Below are 14628 nucleotides of genomic sequence, written 5' to 3'. Positions count from 1 at the left end.
ACAGGGAGTGCAACTCTGCTATCCCATATTAGAAACTTCCCTTAAACAACTGAATTTCATTGGTCTCCTTGTTTCACTGTGTTTTGAGGGTTTATATGCACATCCCAGCATCACAAGTGCCAGCACTCATAATGCATATCACAGTGTGTATCGGCAAATACCGATACTTATTAGAATCAATGGGTTCATTCATTAATTTAATGTCCACATGTCTTTTCTTAAACCCATTCAATTTTAATTCAAATGAATAGGTGCAGAGTATGGCTAAGACTATACAGACAAATGATGCATATAGATATGCAGAAAGTACATGAAGTTATGAAGACAAATGATGTAAGACTGGAAGTAAGAAATATTAACAGACATTGTTATATTGCTAAAGGGAAGTCAAGGCATTATTTGGTTCAGTAAATAATTTGTAAACAAGCAGCAGGCAGACAGGCACACAAAGAGCTTGGTTTGGTGTTGCTATGCCATATTTCCCTGGAAATCCCGGGGAATACAAATACAAAAGGTTCACCTGTGTATTACTGTAGTTCAAGAAGCTGTCTGGCTCAAATGCTATCTTGTTTAACTCAGAGAATATACTGACTCAAGTTCAAGGTTATTGTGCAAAATCATTGCTCTTCAAGGACAGAATGCTCAAGGTTAGACTGAGCGCAATATTTTGCCACTTTTTCAGGGGACAGACATTTTTAATATAAATTGAAAAAAGTCAATGAAAATATAATGCCACATGCTCTTTCAAAAACAATGGTGAAAGGAGATGAGCAATGCCCTTCTCTTGGCAATTGTTTACTCTCTTCTTTCCACTCCAGTCTATTTTTTTAAGGGTCTGACATATTGTCACCCTCCCTGTCATGTGTCAATTGCAGCAAGAGGTAATTTTTCGGCTGAGCTGGTGCACACTGCATCATCAGGACTCTACCGTGCACTAGCATTTGTGTAAATATTCAAACGAGTGCCCCTCTTTATTGACATCTCCATTGCCAAGATATCCCCTAGTGTTCTCTTTTCTAGTTCACACAACATGTGAAAGCAGGCACTGTGAGTACTGTTTGATACTGCAATGTTTCCCAGCATTCTCTTTGTTAGCAGCAACAACAATGGCCACTGGCAGAGATGAGGTTGGTGTATGGCTTAGTCCTAGAGGTGGTGGCTTTCATGTGCCTACATATAGTACTACGGAGATTGGTACTGGGGGAATACTGAGACAGCCAGTCAGAAGCCAGGTTTCTATTGTAGCTCACAGCTACAAGGAATTGCTGAGAGAGACTCTCTTGGATTTCTGGTTTGGCCAATAGCTAGTTGGTTAATGGATTTTATCACTGATATCTCCTACAGCCAAGATAACAGAACAGTAACACTAAACTGTTATGTTGAAAGATGCAGATGGCTGCCATGAGGTGAGTCTCTGATCCAAAGACAATTGCAGACCTAGTTCAAGTCAACTGATGAGCAAGCTCTCTTTCAGCCACAATGGAAAGTGCAGTTCAGCCCCTTTCTGCAGTAGAGACAGCTTGGAGGGACTTTCCAAGGCAAATGGCAGATCAGAGCTGGAACACTTGGGCTGAGGGGTTTCCCTGATTGCAAACACAAGGGCTGTGTGTGCTGCAGCCTGTGGATTAAAGCCAGGAAAAATCCACTAGAAAGCCCCGAGAAGCAGTTGTGCCCATGAGCCTGTGAGGGCGCAGAGACAGAGCGTGGGGATTCCCGAGCAAGGAAACTGCCTGCTGCTGCTTTGTAAATAAACAAGATTGCACCAAGAAGGTACCTGACTTGGAGCATCAATTTCTCATCCTAACGGAAACAACGCTGTAAGGCACCAATTATTTGCTATCTCCTTGGGCCAAAGGGGCAATGTTATTTTTGCTGTATAACATACATGAGAAACACTTCACCTACCACCTAAAATTATTACCTATGTTATGACAACAATGGACATGCCTGTTTACGTGAATGGGACTAAATTTCTAAATATCTGTCCCAAAAAGCCTTGTGAAGGTATTTAGGCACCTAAAGATACAAAGAAACACCTAGTGCAGGGGTCGGCAACCTACGGCACATGAGCTGATTTTTGATGGCACATGAGGTGGGCTGAGCCGCTCAGCCTGCCGCTGCTCTGGGGTTCCCGCTGCTGGCCCCTTGCCAGCCGGGGTCCCACCGCCAATCCCACTCAGCACCCGCTGCTGGCCTGGGGAACAGAACCCCAGGCTGGCAGTGGGCTGAGACCCCAGCTGGCAGGAACCCGTGGTGGAAACCCCAGAGGGGCAACGGGCTGAGCCGCTCAGCTCACCGCTGCTCTGGGGTTCCCGCTGCCGGCCTCTTGCCAGCCGGGGTCCCACTCAGCACCCACTGCTGACCTTGGGGAAGGAACCCCAGGCTGGCGGTGGGCTGAGACCCCAGCTGGCAGGAGCTGGTGGTGGAAACCCCAGAGTAGCGGTGGGCTGAGCCACTCAGCCCGCGGCTGCTCTGGGGTTCTGGCTGCTGGCCCCCTGTGAGCCGGGATCCCCTCCGCAGCCCCACTCACCTTGCTTCCAGTTGGAGGTCCAGCGCAGGCCCCCTGCCAGACAGGGTCCAGGCTTCCAGCCCTGCTCAGCCCTACCAGCCGCCAGCTTCACTCACCTCAGCTGCTGATCTGGGGTTCCAGCCGCTGACCTCCTGCCAGCTGGTTATCAACTTATAACTCAGAACCCTGTGTGCAGCTTAAAGTATCCAAATATATCCCACCAGACATTGGAAAACTCAGCAAGGAAAAGCAAGGGCAAGGATCACACTAAACTAACAAGATTTGGGGAGGGATAGCTCAGTGGTTTGAGCATTGGCCTGCTAAACCCAGGGTTGTGAGTTCAATCCTTGAGGAGGCCACTTAGGAATCTGGGGCAAAAATTGGTTCTGCTAGTGAAGGCAGGGGGCTGGACTTGATGACCTTTCAAGGTCCCTTCCAGATCTAGGAGATTGGTATATCTCCAATTATTATCTGAATTTTAATTTAATCTTAAATAAAGCTTCTGAAAAAATTTGAAAACCTTGTTTACTTTACATATAACAGTAGTTTGGTTATATATTATAGACTTATAGAGAGACCTTCTAAAAAACGTTCAAATGTATTACCGGCATGCAAAGCCTTAAATTAGAGTGTATACATGAAGACTCGGCACACCACTGCTGAAAGGTTGCCAACCCCTGACCTAGTGGGATCTTCCAAAGTACCTAAGTGCCCAAAGAGAGTTAGGAGCAGAGGCATTTTTGAAAATCCCACTAGGGTGTCTCTATATCTTTAGGCACCTAAATACCTTTACAGAGCTGGCCCTTACTCTAAATGCACTGTTGGGGTGTGTTTGTGTGTGTGTGTGTGTATATATATATATATATATATACACTTTCAGCAGTCTGTTTGTAATTTTATATTTTATATATAATAAGTACAAAAAGAATGCTGAATGCCGCAGGAATGCAGGTGCCTTTGGTGTGGAACACTACAGCTATTAAACAGAGAATTCTATATGTTACATTCAGCTAAAGTTGAAGAGATAATTTCAGCATTGCCAACCCAAAGCACTCAAAAATCAGAACCTTAAAAATGATAATATTTGGCATAATAATGAGATTTTTTTTAAAATTGAATTATTTTATTTGCCTTCTGGTTTTGGAGCCTTTAGAACTCATGATTTCATACTTTTCTCCACAACTATGAGGGCTAGAAACTTATCTTTTTTTTAAAAAAAATGTAAGCTGAGAGTCTCATACAATCACATGACTCCAGAAGCTGGGGGTTTAAGAAAAGCAGTAAATATAATGAGATTTAAGATAAAAATCACAACATTTGGCAACAATAATTTAGTAGACAAATTGGAATTTGGGCAGAATTCCAGGGGATAACACTTTTCTGCTTGTAAAAAACCACCAGGGGATTTTTAATGACCTCATTTGATCAGGAACTTGGCAGCACAGCCAAGGGCCCCAATACCATGCAATCATTATTTTCTGCTAATAAGGATTTTTACATAATATCCCAACTATATTGCCCCCGGAGCTAGTCTTAGGTTAAATGCCCTGGGCATTCCAAATTGCTTTCTGCAGCTAGTTCCAAGAAAACTGCAGGAGTCATGTTTTTCTTCCAAACAGAAGCAGCAAGAACATTTCAGCGATCAGTGAATTACTTCCAAAATATCTTGACTTTTATACTATTTGCTTCTCTGCTGCTACAGATATTTTCCTTATAGAAATGGGACCAAAACAAATCTCAGATCCAAACACCTCAGCCTTGGGGAAAGTCAGTTTCTGTATAAACTGTGCATCGCGGCCTTGCCGCTTATCACTAACCATGAGGTTTGTTGACCTTATTCCACAGTTCAGTTCACAACAAGCAGGATCAACAGCATTTCTTCTGCAATGTCCCATTTGCTAGTGTATTATTTTTCTGTCCATAGTCATCACACAGCACTGGGGACTATCAACTTTCTAAGCAATTTTCTTAGTGATTATACAGTGATTAGGGTGGTTTTCTCTGCTTTGCCACTGCTGATGATTTTTTGAAACTTCTTTTGTCTGAGCTTGTCAGCTACAAACTGATGCTTATTCACTTATTTGTCCCCCTACGTTTGTTCTGTTAATTCCTGGTACTGTGTTGTCCACTTATGAAAGGAACAGTCTTGCCGTCATATTAAGCACAGTGGAAAGCATATTAGTCCAGCAACATTATCTGGCCACAACTGCTTCCTTTCATTAGCTAACACACCATAAGAGGATACAAATACATCCAACCTCTGAGCATCGCTCCTCCTCCTCCACTACATCAAGTGTATTTTACATAAACCTCAAGCAAATATAACAGGTTCATGAGCCAGATTTAACAGGAGAGGAGATGGGGCTGGGGAGAATGCAGCAGCTTTTGAATATGTCTTTTCACTGCAGAATGATTGTTTCCAAAGACTTACTCATTCATTGCTCTCTCTCTCTTCTATTCAGGCTGCTTCCACACAATTTTCTAAGTCCTCCTTTCTGAGCTATTTTGTCTCCCATTTCAACCTTTCCCACCCTTTACACACGCCACGCACCGCTCAAAAGTTAAGAAATGCCAGAATTAAGGTTGCCTGTGCAACCTTAATTTGACATGTATCTGCATTATGACAGTCTTTAATTACATGAGCAGATACTATTCTTCCCCCAGGACCTCTGCCCCATTCAGTGTACAGGATGGATGGTGTGCATTAATGAGCAGCTATTTAATGTTTTGTTTTCTCCTGGTTCAGTGTGTGGCTCTATGGCTTATATATAGTTCAGACCTCACTTTGAAGATGTAATTATTAACTTCCTCCTGGGCTTTTCTATGTGGGTCATTACAATTGTATCTGAGTGCTTCGCAAACAATTATTTTATCTGTACAACACTCCTGGGGTTTGAGGGATGATACTGGTCCCATTTTACAGATTTTACCTACAAAGTTCTAGCAAGTTTCTACTGCATATGTACAAACTGTGATTTTTCAAAGGATTATAACTTGGCTAAATTTAGGCAAATTTTCACAGGGATGGCTAAAGGCACACCCCTGACATGAAGACCGCCCACTCCACCAGCCATATTTCCAATCCCTGCTCCAGAGCATGGGGGCACTACAGCTGACCAAGAAAATGTTGCCAGAATTTTTAACATAGGCCAAACAACGTATTTTCCCCAAGACTCATTCTCAGAAATGGCAGAATTGTTTTTGCTGAAATTTCCCATAAAATTCAGCCTGAGACATACACCCAGCATGGAAAATTTCAGCCTAAATGGTTAAAGTTTGGCAAAATTGTAAGTAACTGAAAACAGGAGTTTATAGAGAGCAGGGCTGGGCAACCTAACTAATACATGATGCTACCAGCCCCAGCTCCAGTGCTGAGATTCTGACTGTTAAGGCATAACACATGTCTTTCTGACATTATCCCATCTGACCTTGTACTTCTCTTGAATTGCTTTGGTGCCATATTTATTGGTCCTGTTTTAAATCTATAAATGCTAGTCTCATAACTACCCTCCCTAAATCTCTCTGTTAGAAGCCTGTGCCTTTTTTTTTTTTGCTTTGATGTTAGGCGGTAGTCTATGTTTCTGATTTACAGTATATTTTGTTTCCAGAAGATTGCACTTTTTGTAGTTTTTCCTCCTTACTGCTGTCACATAAAAGATCATGACATCTTTAATCTTGCAGCAGGAAATCCCACTGCACCAGGTTATGCTTAGATCCGAGCAAGTTCAATGTAGTGTTTACTAACCTGGCTGTACAAGACTGAACGGATGCATAATATGGAACCATGAAAGAAGATTTTTGCCTGCCTTGTTAATTTTGGACCCAATCTTACATACATTTTTGTGCATACATCACTTAAAACATAAAAGAGTTATACCATGGAGCCACGTGTTCCCAATGCTAAATCCCAGTGGGACAATGACATATTTTGATAAAACTTGCAAAATATTACACTACAGAAGTGTAACTCAAACAAACAGGCTCAGCTGTCAGCTTTTTGCTGCCGTTTGGCAAGATTCTCTGGGGAGATGCGGGGTGGGGACCATAACCAGTAGGCGGAACTGATCAAAACTCAGAATTTCCAGTTTGTGGGAAATTATGACATGTTGAAGCTTCTTTTCATTCTGATCTGGGATCAAAACAAAATATTTATGAAATTTTCCACAAACCAACATTTCTGAAAAATGTTGGTTTGGGGGGAAAAATGGGAGGGGGGATTTCAAATTTTTGTTTCAGATTTCAGAAATTTCATTTCAAAATATCACTAGGAGCATAAAAATTGTGTGAAGGTGTCAATATGCTTCATTACCACACACCCACACACACACATACACAACACTCTGATCTAAGCTAAGTAGAAGCTGCCCTTAATGATTTTAAAAATAAAACAAAAAGACTATTTCAATTATTATACTATGTCATCTTGTGACACGTCACTAGTAGCAGTGCACAATATGCACTGCCATGTCATAAAATATATTTTAAAAAAATTTTGAAACAAGATTTCAAAATGCCAAAACAAAATTTCAAAATTTCCTAAACAAAAATGTTCCAAAATGAAAAGTTTTCATTTCAGTTTTTCCCCATGGGAGTTGCTGTAGAAATTGACATGGTATTCCAATATGTTTGGATGAAAATGGCATTTTCTGTTGGGGAAAAAAAACGGGTTCCACTAAAATTTTTCAGCCAGCTCTACTACCTGATTCTGTAGGCTGGTCCAGTTCTGACCCACTTGCATCAGTAGGCCGGTCCCCTCCAGAAAGGGAATTCTCTGTTGGGCATTTGCAGGCTAGACTTGAACTGTGTACAGAAACTGATCCATTATATTTTTTCTTGTTTACTGAATAATCTAAAAGCATCAGTAAAATATTATTTTTTTAACATGCCAGATTAAATGTTAGTCACGCTTCACACTTGCAGTAAAACTCTTTTAAGAACCTTTATAATAATCATTTTTTTCTTCTTACCCATTATTAGTTCTTGCTACTAGTCACTACAAATAAAGAGGACCCTGCAGTTGTACAGCCATAGGAAAGACCATGAAAAGGGCAGGGAATCTTCATGCTGAAAATCGTTGTTATCCCATTTAGTTTTTCAATTAAATAATTTGTCTAGATGTGGTTTATCTGCAAAGTGCTAGTTTGAAAGGCTAGAAGGCGAAAGTTCTCTGGTCACCTGACAGATGCAGGATGGACAGCGGCAGCACAAGCTTCCTCATCCCATCCCAATGAGACTCAAGCCTCACCTAGAGGTGCCACCTTTACAGGGTGAGAGGATAGGGTAATCTCCATGGTCTTGCATTCTTTGGCTTCTGGGGCACGCGGGGTGGCAGGGTCCCAGAGCTTGGGCTCCAACCCGAGCCCAGAAGTCTACACAGCTCCACTGCCCAAGCCCTGCAAGCCTGAGTTGGCTGACACAGGCCAGCCATGGGTTTTTCCTTGCTGTGTAGACATATCCTCTGGGAACTGAACTGAGTTTATCGACTCTTTTTATATAAGCATTCAAACATCCAACAGATCATAATCATTCATAGTTACTACCCCCTTGGGCTGAATTTGAACTAACAGGTGAAAGGATCTAAAGTCTATTACCTTAACTCCTTGTTTTCTTTTTTGTTTTGATTATGCAAACTAGTGCTCATTTCATCATCTTCCAGGCCTGGTGATCTTGATTTGCATAATATTTAGTTTTCCTGCTATATCATATCTTCTTATTGCATCTCACATCTGCGCCACTCCTTCCATTAGAGATCAGTGTCCTCAGTTCTTGTTATTTTCCAACAATACCTATAGCCCCTATAACCTCCCCAAATAAAAATCTTGTCGTTCCACTAGTCTGTGTTGTCATCTAGTGTCCATCATAAAAGACACTTGTCACATAATAAAGCTATTGCATCTTTAGGAGTAATGTAAGTCTAATATGCAATAGCTGAGTCTTACTGAGGGTTGGGGTAATTGTTTGGAAAATGATACTTTGGTTGCATTGGTCTCTTTGTTTTCCATTTGTGTCCTGACTATTGTTCAGCTATATGGAAGCCAGTGAACACATAGATAAGCTCTGTGGGGAGTTACTGTAATTTATAAAAATAGCACGAGTGTGGCAATAATTGCATGATAGAACAGGAGAGGCTCCCAAAGTGACGTAAGATTATTTTTGTTCAAGTAATAAGAGGGTTTGGAACCCATTCTCAAAGATGATCACTTTAAAAAAAACAAATCTTTTCTTGCTGATTACCACAGATTTTCATGTCAAGGCAGTGACAGCATGTGACATGAAATATAACTCGCTGTTGGGAATCACTTGTAAATTGGTGGCAATGAGATAGAATGCCTGAAGCCTACTTTTCGTGAAAGGAAAATTGTGGACGCACAAAGCACTCATTCTCTTCGGAGCACACCAAGGTCGAGTGGGATTGCAGTTCCCATAGGGCTACCCTGAGCTCTGTTGGTGGGGTTTACATGGTTGTGGTGAGAGACTAGCCCCACTGAAGTCTATAGGAGTTTTGCCATTGATTTCAGTAGAGTCGGGATTTTACACTGAAATCATTTTATACTGAAATGCATGAGATCAGTTTGTCCTTTCAAAAGAGCCGTGTCTATTAAAACAACCCAGTAAATTAGTATAACGACTGTCTAGTGGAGCTTTTCCATAGTAACATTTTTGTCTGAGTCTTAATTTATTTTTTGCCTAATGTAAACTTGACTGAAGAGCTTAGAGAATCCTACAGAGAACAAAGAGAGAGAAAAGAAACAAACAGCGATTTTACCAAAGGAGGGTGTTTGAGTTGTAGGGCAGTGGTTCTCAACCAGGAGCCCGGGGTCCCCAGGGGGGCCGTGAGCAGGTTTCCGAGGGTCTGCCAAGCAGGACCAGTGTTGGACTCGCTGAGGCCCAGGGCAGACAGTCTAAGCCCTGCCACACAGGGCCCCGGGCTTGAGCCCTGCCACCCGGGGCTGAAGGAGAAGCCTGAGCAACGAAGCTTTGCAGGGTGCCCTGTGGTATGGGGCCTCGGGCAACTGCCCTGCTAGCTACTCTGCTTGCTATTCCTTAACGCCAGCACTGGCTTTTATATGCAGAACAACAATTATTGTGGCACAAGTGGGCTGTGGAGTTTTTATAGCATGTTGCGGGTCGGGGGGCTCAGAAAGAAAAAAGTTGAGAACCCCTGTTCTAGGGGATATAGTTTAGTAAAGAAATCGCAGAAAGAAATTTCTGAAAAATCAATATTTTAACAACAGTTCTCAAAAAAATGTATCATAAACAATGCACAACTTCTGCATTTCTGTAAATTGCCATAATAATGTCAGTTCTAATCCAAATGAAAATATATCTGGGCTTTGGAGGTTCATAAACGGTGGAGGGTCATTGCTGGTGTGTGCATAGCAGGCTGACCACTTCATGTGAAAGGGAAGGTTCGTTTCCTGTAGAAGCCAAAAAATTAAACTACTGTGGTTATAGTTGCAGAGCCACCCATAAGCCTGTTTTCTCAATGTTTGTAATAGACTCCACTAGCCACTGCAAGTTGCTCCAGCCCTAGACAGGGATTAAGTAACCTGCAGGATGACTGTCCTACTCTAGACCAGTCTTCTGGCTGGCTAAACCAGTAAAAGAGCACACTAATAGCTGGGACACTTACTTGGTTATTTGATTAGCTACTAAGAAATTCTTTTTCAAGTCCTCTTCTCCTTTCATAGTGGGGTTCTTTCATCTCTCAGCTGAACAGGAAATGTTCACAAATTAAGCCATGATCGATAGAACTAAAACTCAAATCTGTTTAGGTTAACACAGTCATATAAAACTGTTCTAATATTCATAGAGCTGAGCAAATTCTTTGTAAACAACATATTAGACAAACGTTGCTCTTTTTTTCCTTCACAAACGATCTGTGAATAGTTTAAGTAATTTAGACTAATGAATTCCAAAATATTAGTAAACAGTTTATGCAAACATATTTCACAGCTGGATGAATAGATCTGTGTGGTGTTATTGACCACCTAAGTCACGTGGTATTGTTTCTGTTGGATAATTCCCAGCCCACTGAGTTTTCATGATGGCCACTGAGCACTTCTGGCATGAACATTCGCACGAATGCAGATATGCCTGAGTTTTCACAACACTGTCTCTTTCTATACACACTCTAATGAACAACATTTTGTCCATATGCATGTTCGCAGAAAATAACTAGAGGAAATGGTAAATGCCATTGGAGGGCGTCTGCATTTTTATTGAAATAAATGTTCACAGATATTTTTTGCCATATTAACCCACCTCTTACTGTGAAGAATATAGGCATAAACAATTACAATTATATTGTGGCATTTATTATTTACTTAATTATTTGTATTTTAATAGTGTCCAAAGACCCTAATTCCTAATACAAATTCAGACTCTTTTTGCTAGGTGATGTGCATACATATAGGAAGACCCCCATCTCTGTTCTGAAGAGCTTACGGTCTCTGGCTATATGTGATTTCAAGCTCAGAGCTTAATTTAAGACAAGATGCACTGAGAGAATGTGACAAGCATTAGGAGGTAAGGCAAGGGAGAAGGGCAACAGTAAAAACGTTGTGCATTTACACAGACTCACTATGTGCACAATGTGATTGTGCTGAATAACTTCAAAAATATTCTAATTATTTTTATAAAAATAAACTATCAGCTAAAACCAACTTCCCTTCAAACTAGACATCACTGATTAGGCAGTTTCTTGTAGTGGTCCCAGCAGAAGTGTCTCTTCAGGAGGGATCTGAAAGAGAAGAGGACACTGGCCTTTCAGATTGTTTCATAGATGGTCTTCTGTACAGAAGAGATGCTATAGAAGAAAGCAGGAGCAGAGGACAAACTGGCAGGTAAGGCTAGCGTCATGCCAGAGCAGAGGCTGGGGAGCAATGTGCGGACAAGAATGGGTGAGTCAAGAATAGAGTTGTGTAGCTCTTAAAGATGAGGACAAGATACAAACAAGTTACATTTTCCCCTAAACCAAGTACAGCCTTGCTGCAGTGTCACCTTTCACCTATTGATGTTGAGAGGTGCACAGAGCACTGCAGCAACTGTTACAGTACTAACTATGGAAACAGACATTTTAAAGAATAAAATGCAGTACATTTTAGGTTGCTGCAGTCCCACTGAGACCAAGTCTTGGATTCAGATATTGTGAATAATGAGTGTCATGGAGAGAATCATTAAGAAAGGGATAGACAGTATGACAGAAAATAGCATATTGCCATTATATAAATCCATGGTATGTGCACAACTTGAATACTGCATGCAGATGTGGTTGTCCCATTGCAAAAAAGATATACTGGAATTAGAAAAGGTTCAGAAAAGGGCAACAAAAATTATTACAGTTATGGAACAGCTTCCGTATGAGGAGAGATTAATAAGACTGGGACTTTTCAGCTTGGAAAAGAGACGATGAAGGGGGGATATGATAGAGGTCTATAAAAATCATGACTGTTGTAAAGAAAGTAAATAAGGAAGTGTTATTTACTCCTTCTCATAACACAAGAAGTAGGGGCCACTAAATGAAATTAATAGGCAGCAGGTTTAAAACAAAAGAAAGAATTTTTTCACACAACGCACAGTCAACTTACGGAACTCCTTGCCAGAGGATGTTGTGAAGGCCAAGACTATAGCAGGGTTTAAAAACGAACTGGATAAATTCATGGAGCATAGGTCTGACTCCATGGCTATTAGCAAGGATGGTGTCCCTAGCCTCTGTATGGCAGAAACTGGGAATGGGCAACAGGGGATGGATCACTTGATGATTACCTGTTCTCTTCATTCCCTCTGGGGCACCTGGCATTGGCCACTGTCAGAAGACAGGATACTGGGATAGATGGACCTTTGGTCTGACCCAGTATGGCTGTTCTTATGTTCTTAACCTGAGGTCCCTTTTTTAGTTGCCAGGGGTTCATCTTTGCCAAAATCCAGATTCCTGTGCTAACACACTATAGACAGTACTTTTACAGTCGGCAAGTCTCAGCGTCTCTCCTTCGCCAGTGCTTTCAAAGACTGCTGACAGACTTAAAATAATCAGTGTAGACACCTTTCCTTTGCATATCATCACTAGGAGATCAGTCAAGAAGACTAGTGTAGCCATTGTGCTGTCACACCCAGGCTGAAAGTTATGCTGAAGGGTATCAAGGAAATCTGAAGATGCCAAATAATAGAGCAGTGGGGACAATAAACTTAACTAGTTTGAAGATGCAGTTTGAAAAATTTATGAATGGGATTATATGACATGGTTGCCTGCAATATCAGGGAACTGATTTGATGACCTAGGAGGACCCTTCTAGTCCTGTGGTCCTAAATTACACCAAAATTGCTTTGCCACCGAATTTGCAAGATGGTAAGTTCAGGTGGATCTTAAACTCTTAAGAGGGACCATGAAATAGGTGCACTAAAAATAATAAATATCAGATGAAAGTGCAGTTCCCTTCAGATAGTTATTCTGTATATCATTAGGTTTTGTCAGTCATAAGTCATGTCTAGCAAAGTGTGAAAGTGCCCCTAGCATTCAGTCTCTATGCAAGAAATCTTCTTAGTATTTTTCAAGGAGAAATGTTTCCCCTTGTACCTCACGCTGCTAGATTAGTCATTCCCTTGTTTTGGAAGATAGAAGCTAAGCTAAATCTTTTTGGATGGGTCTTTAAATATGCTTGCTAAAAATCTACTTTGCCCAGGAATGATAAGTGGCTGGGGCGAATTCTAATACAAAAGCATAACTGAACTGTTAAATGTCTGAATGAAAAGAACACACAGATAAAACTGTATGTTGAGTTGAGTAGAGACTTTTGAACGATAACTGACCCAAATACAAAGCTTTCCTGCCAACATTGTCTGGTGCTGCTTTCCCTGGTTTTGACTTTTGCTTTTAATTTGAATTTCAGACTAGAAGTCAGAAGGGGCTAAAATACCAGGCATTAAAAGAGGCTCCATTAAATCAATCCTGTCAATTAGTGCATATCCAGTTATTGAGTGTAGAACAAAGATCTTCCATTTTGCCAAATAAATTAAAAGTTCAAATAGTCGAAAACTTACTTAAATATCAGTTGCTAATGCCGGCAAGGCTATGTAAAACGAAAACTAAACCTCCCTCTTTCTGTAGAAAGATAAACATTTGAAATCCATTAGTAAACTTAATACATTTCATGTCAAAAGTTCTCTGAAACTTCGGAAGTGTCTGTAGAAGAAACACTTCTTGATCTGCTACTGCAGTATCTCATTAATACTCATTGCTCCTTCATTTTCTACATGGATCTGCTAATGTCCTTCTCTCATGCCAAAGGGCAAATAATGTTTTCTCACCACACACCCCAAACTTAAGAAAAGAACAAAAGGGATGAGTCAGAGTTGTTTCTGCATGGTAAGATTTCCCTAGCACTAAAAACCAGATTTCCATAAGAGCTCACCTCACAACAAGGTAACCAAATAGATGCTCGGGGTGAAATTCTGGTCCCATTTAAGGTAATCCGCATTTTGCCATTGACTTCCATGAAGCCAGGGTTTCAGCTCAGATTTTCCAAACAGTTTGGTGCCTAGAAGCTCCCATTGACACCCTTATGATCAGATTGTCAAAGAGCTTAGTATCCAGTGTGCTGAGCGCCTTTGAAAATCTGGCTGTGAATTCATATGTGGCAGCCCACTCACTGCAGAAGATGAAGACTGCTTTCTTTGCAATATTTCCAAAAATATTGCTCCTTAATGTACTCTCCAATGCAGTGGATCAATACTCTCTGAAAGTCTGCCACTGATATACTGTATACATCTTTAAACACATTTTAAAGGAAAGCATAATACCAAGTAGGTGTGTGCTTAAAAATATTAAAACAGACCAAGTTCTACATAGAGGTGTAATAAGGACAATTCTTTCCTGTGTCAAAACTTTAATGACACTGTATTAGTGCAGTAAATTGTTCACACTATTTAAATGAGGCCCTTTATACTGTATATGTACATGTCAGAATGCAATTGAGCATTTAATTGATAAAATGAATATTTAACCCAGGCTTCTATTTTATCTTTGCATTTAACTACATGCCTCTACATTTCAAACACAAACTAGAATGCATTAGTCCAACTTTTTACGGCCAGGTCTACACTACTGACTTCTGCCGGCA

At 40.9% G+C, this 14628-nt stretch overlaps 1 protein-coding gene across 7 annotated transcripts in view; it reads right to left on the bottom strand.

Annotated features, from left to right (window-relative positions):
- The window catches only part of ECRG4 (ECRG4 augurin precursor), a 69478-nt gene that overhangs the window by 12429 nt on the left and 42421 nt on the right, over window positions 1–14628 (bottom strand). The window contains exons 2-3 of one of the 7 annotated variants that reach the window (XM_045006720.1): window positions 13550–13610; window positions 10143–11252 (exon numbers count right to left, since the gene is read on the bottom strand). The exons of 4 other annotated variants lie outside the window; for them this stretch is intronic. The gene's annotated coding sequence lies outside the window, so the exon portion shown is untranslated. Of the gene's footprint in view, window positions 1–2530; window positions 2548–10142; window positions 11253–13549; window positions 13611–14628 lie in introns of those variants that run through there. 2 more of the 7 variants (XM_045006725.1, XM_045006742.1) reach the window with 2 other exon arrangements.

This window comes from Mauremys mutica, chromosome 1, assembly GCF_020497125.1.
Source record: "Mauremys mutica isolate MM-2020 ecotype Southern chromosome 1, ASM2049712v1, whole genome shotgun sequence".
Taxonomy (NCBI): Eukaryota; Metazoa; Chordata; order Testudines; family Geoemydidae; genus Mauremys; species Mauremys mutica.
This window is presented reverse-complemented; position numbering and strand designations above follow the sequence as displayed.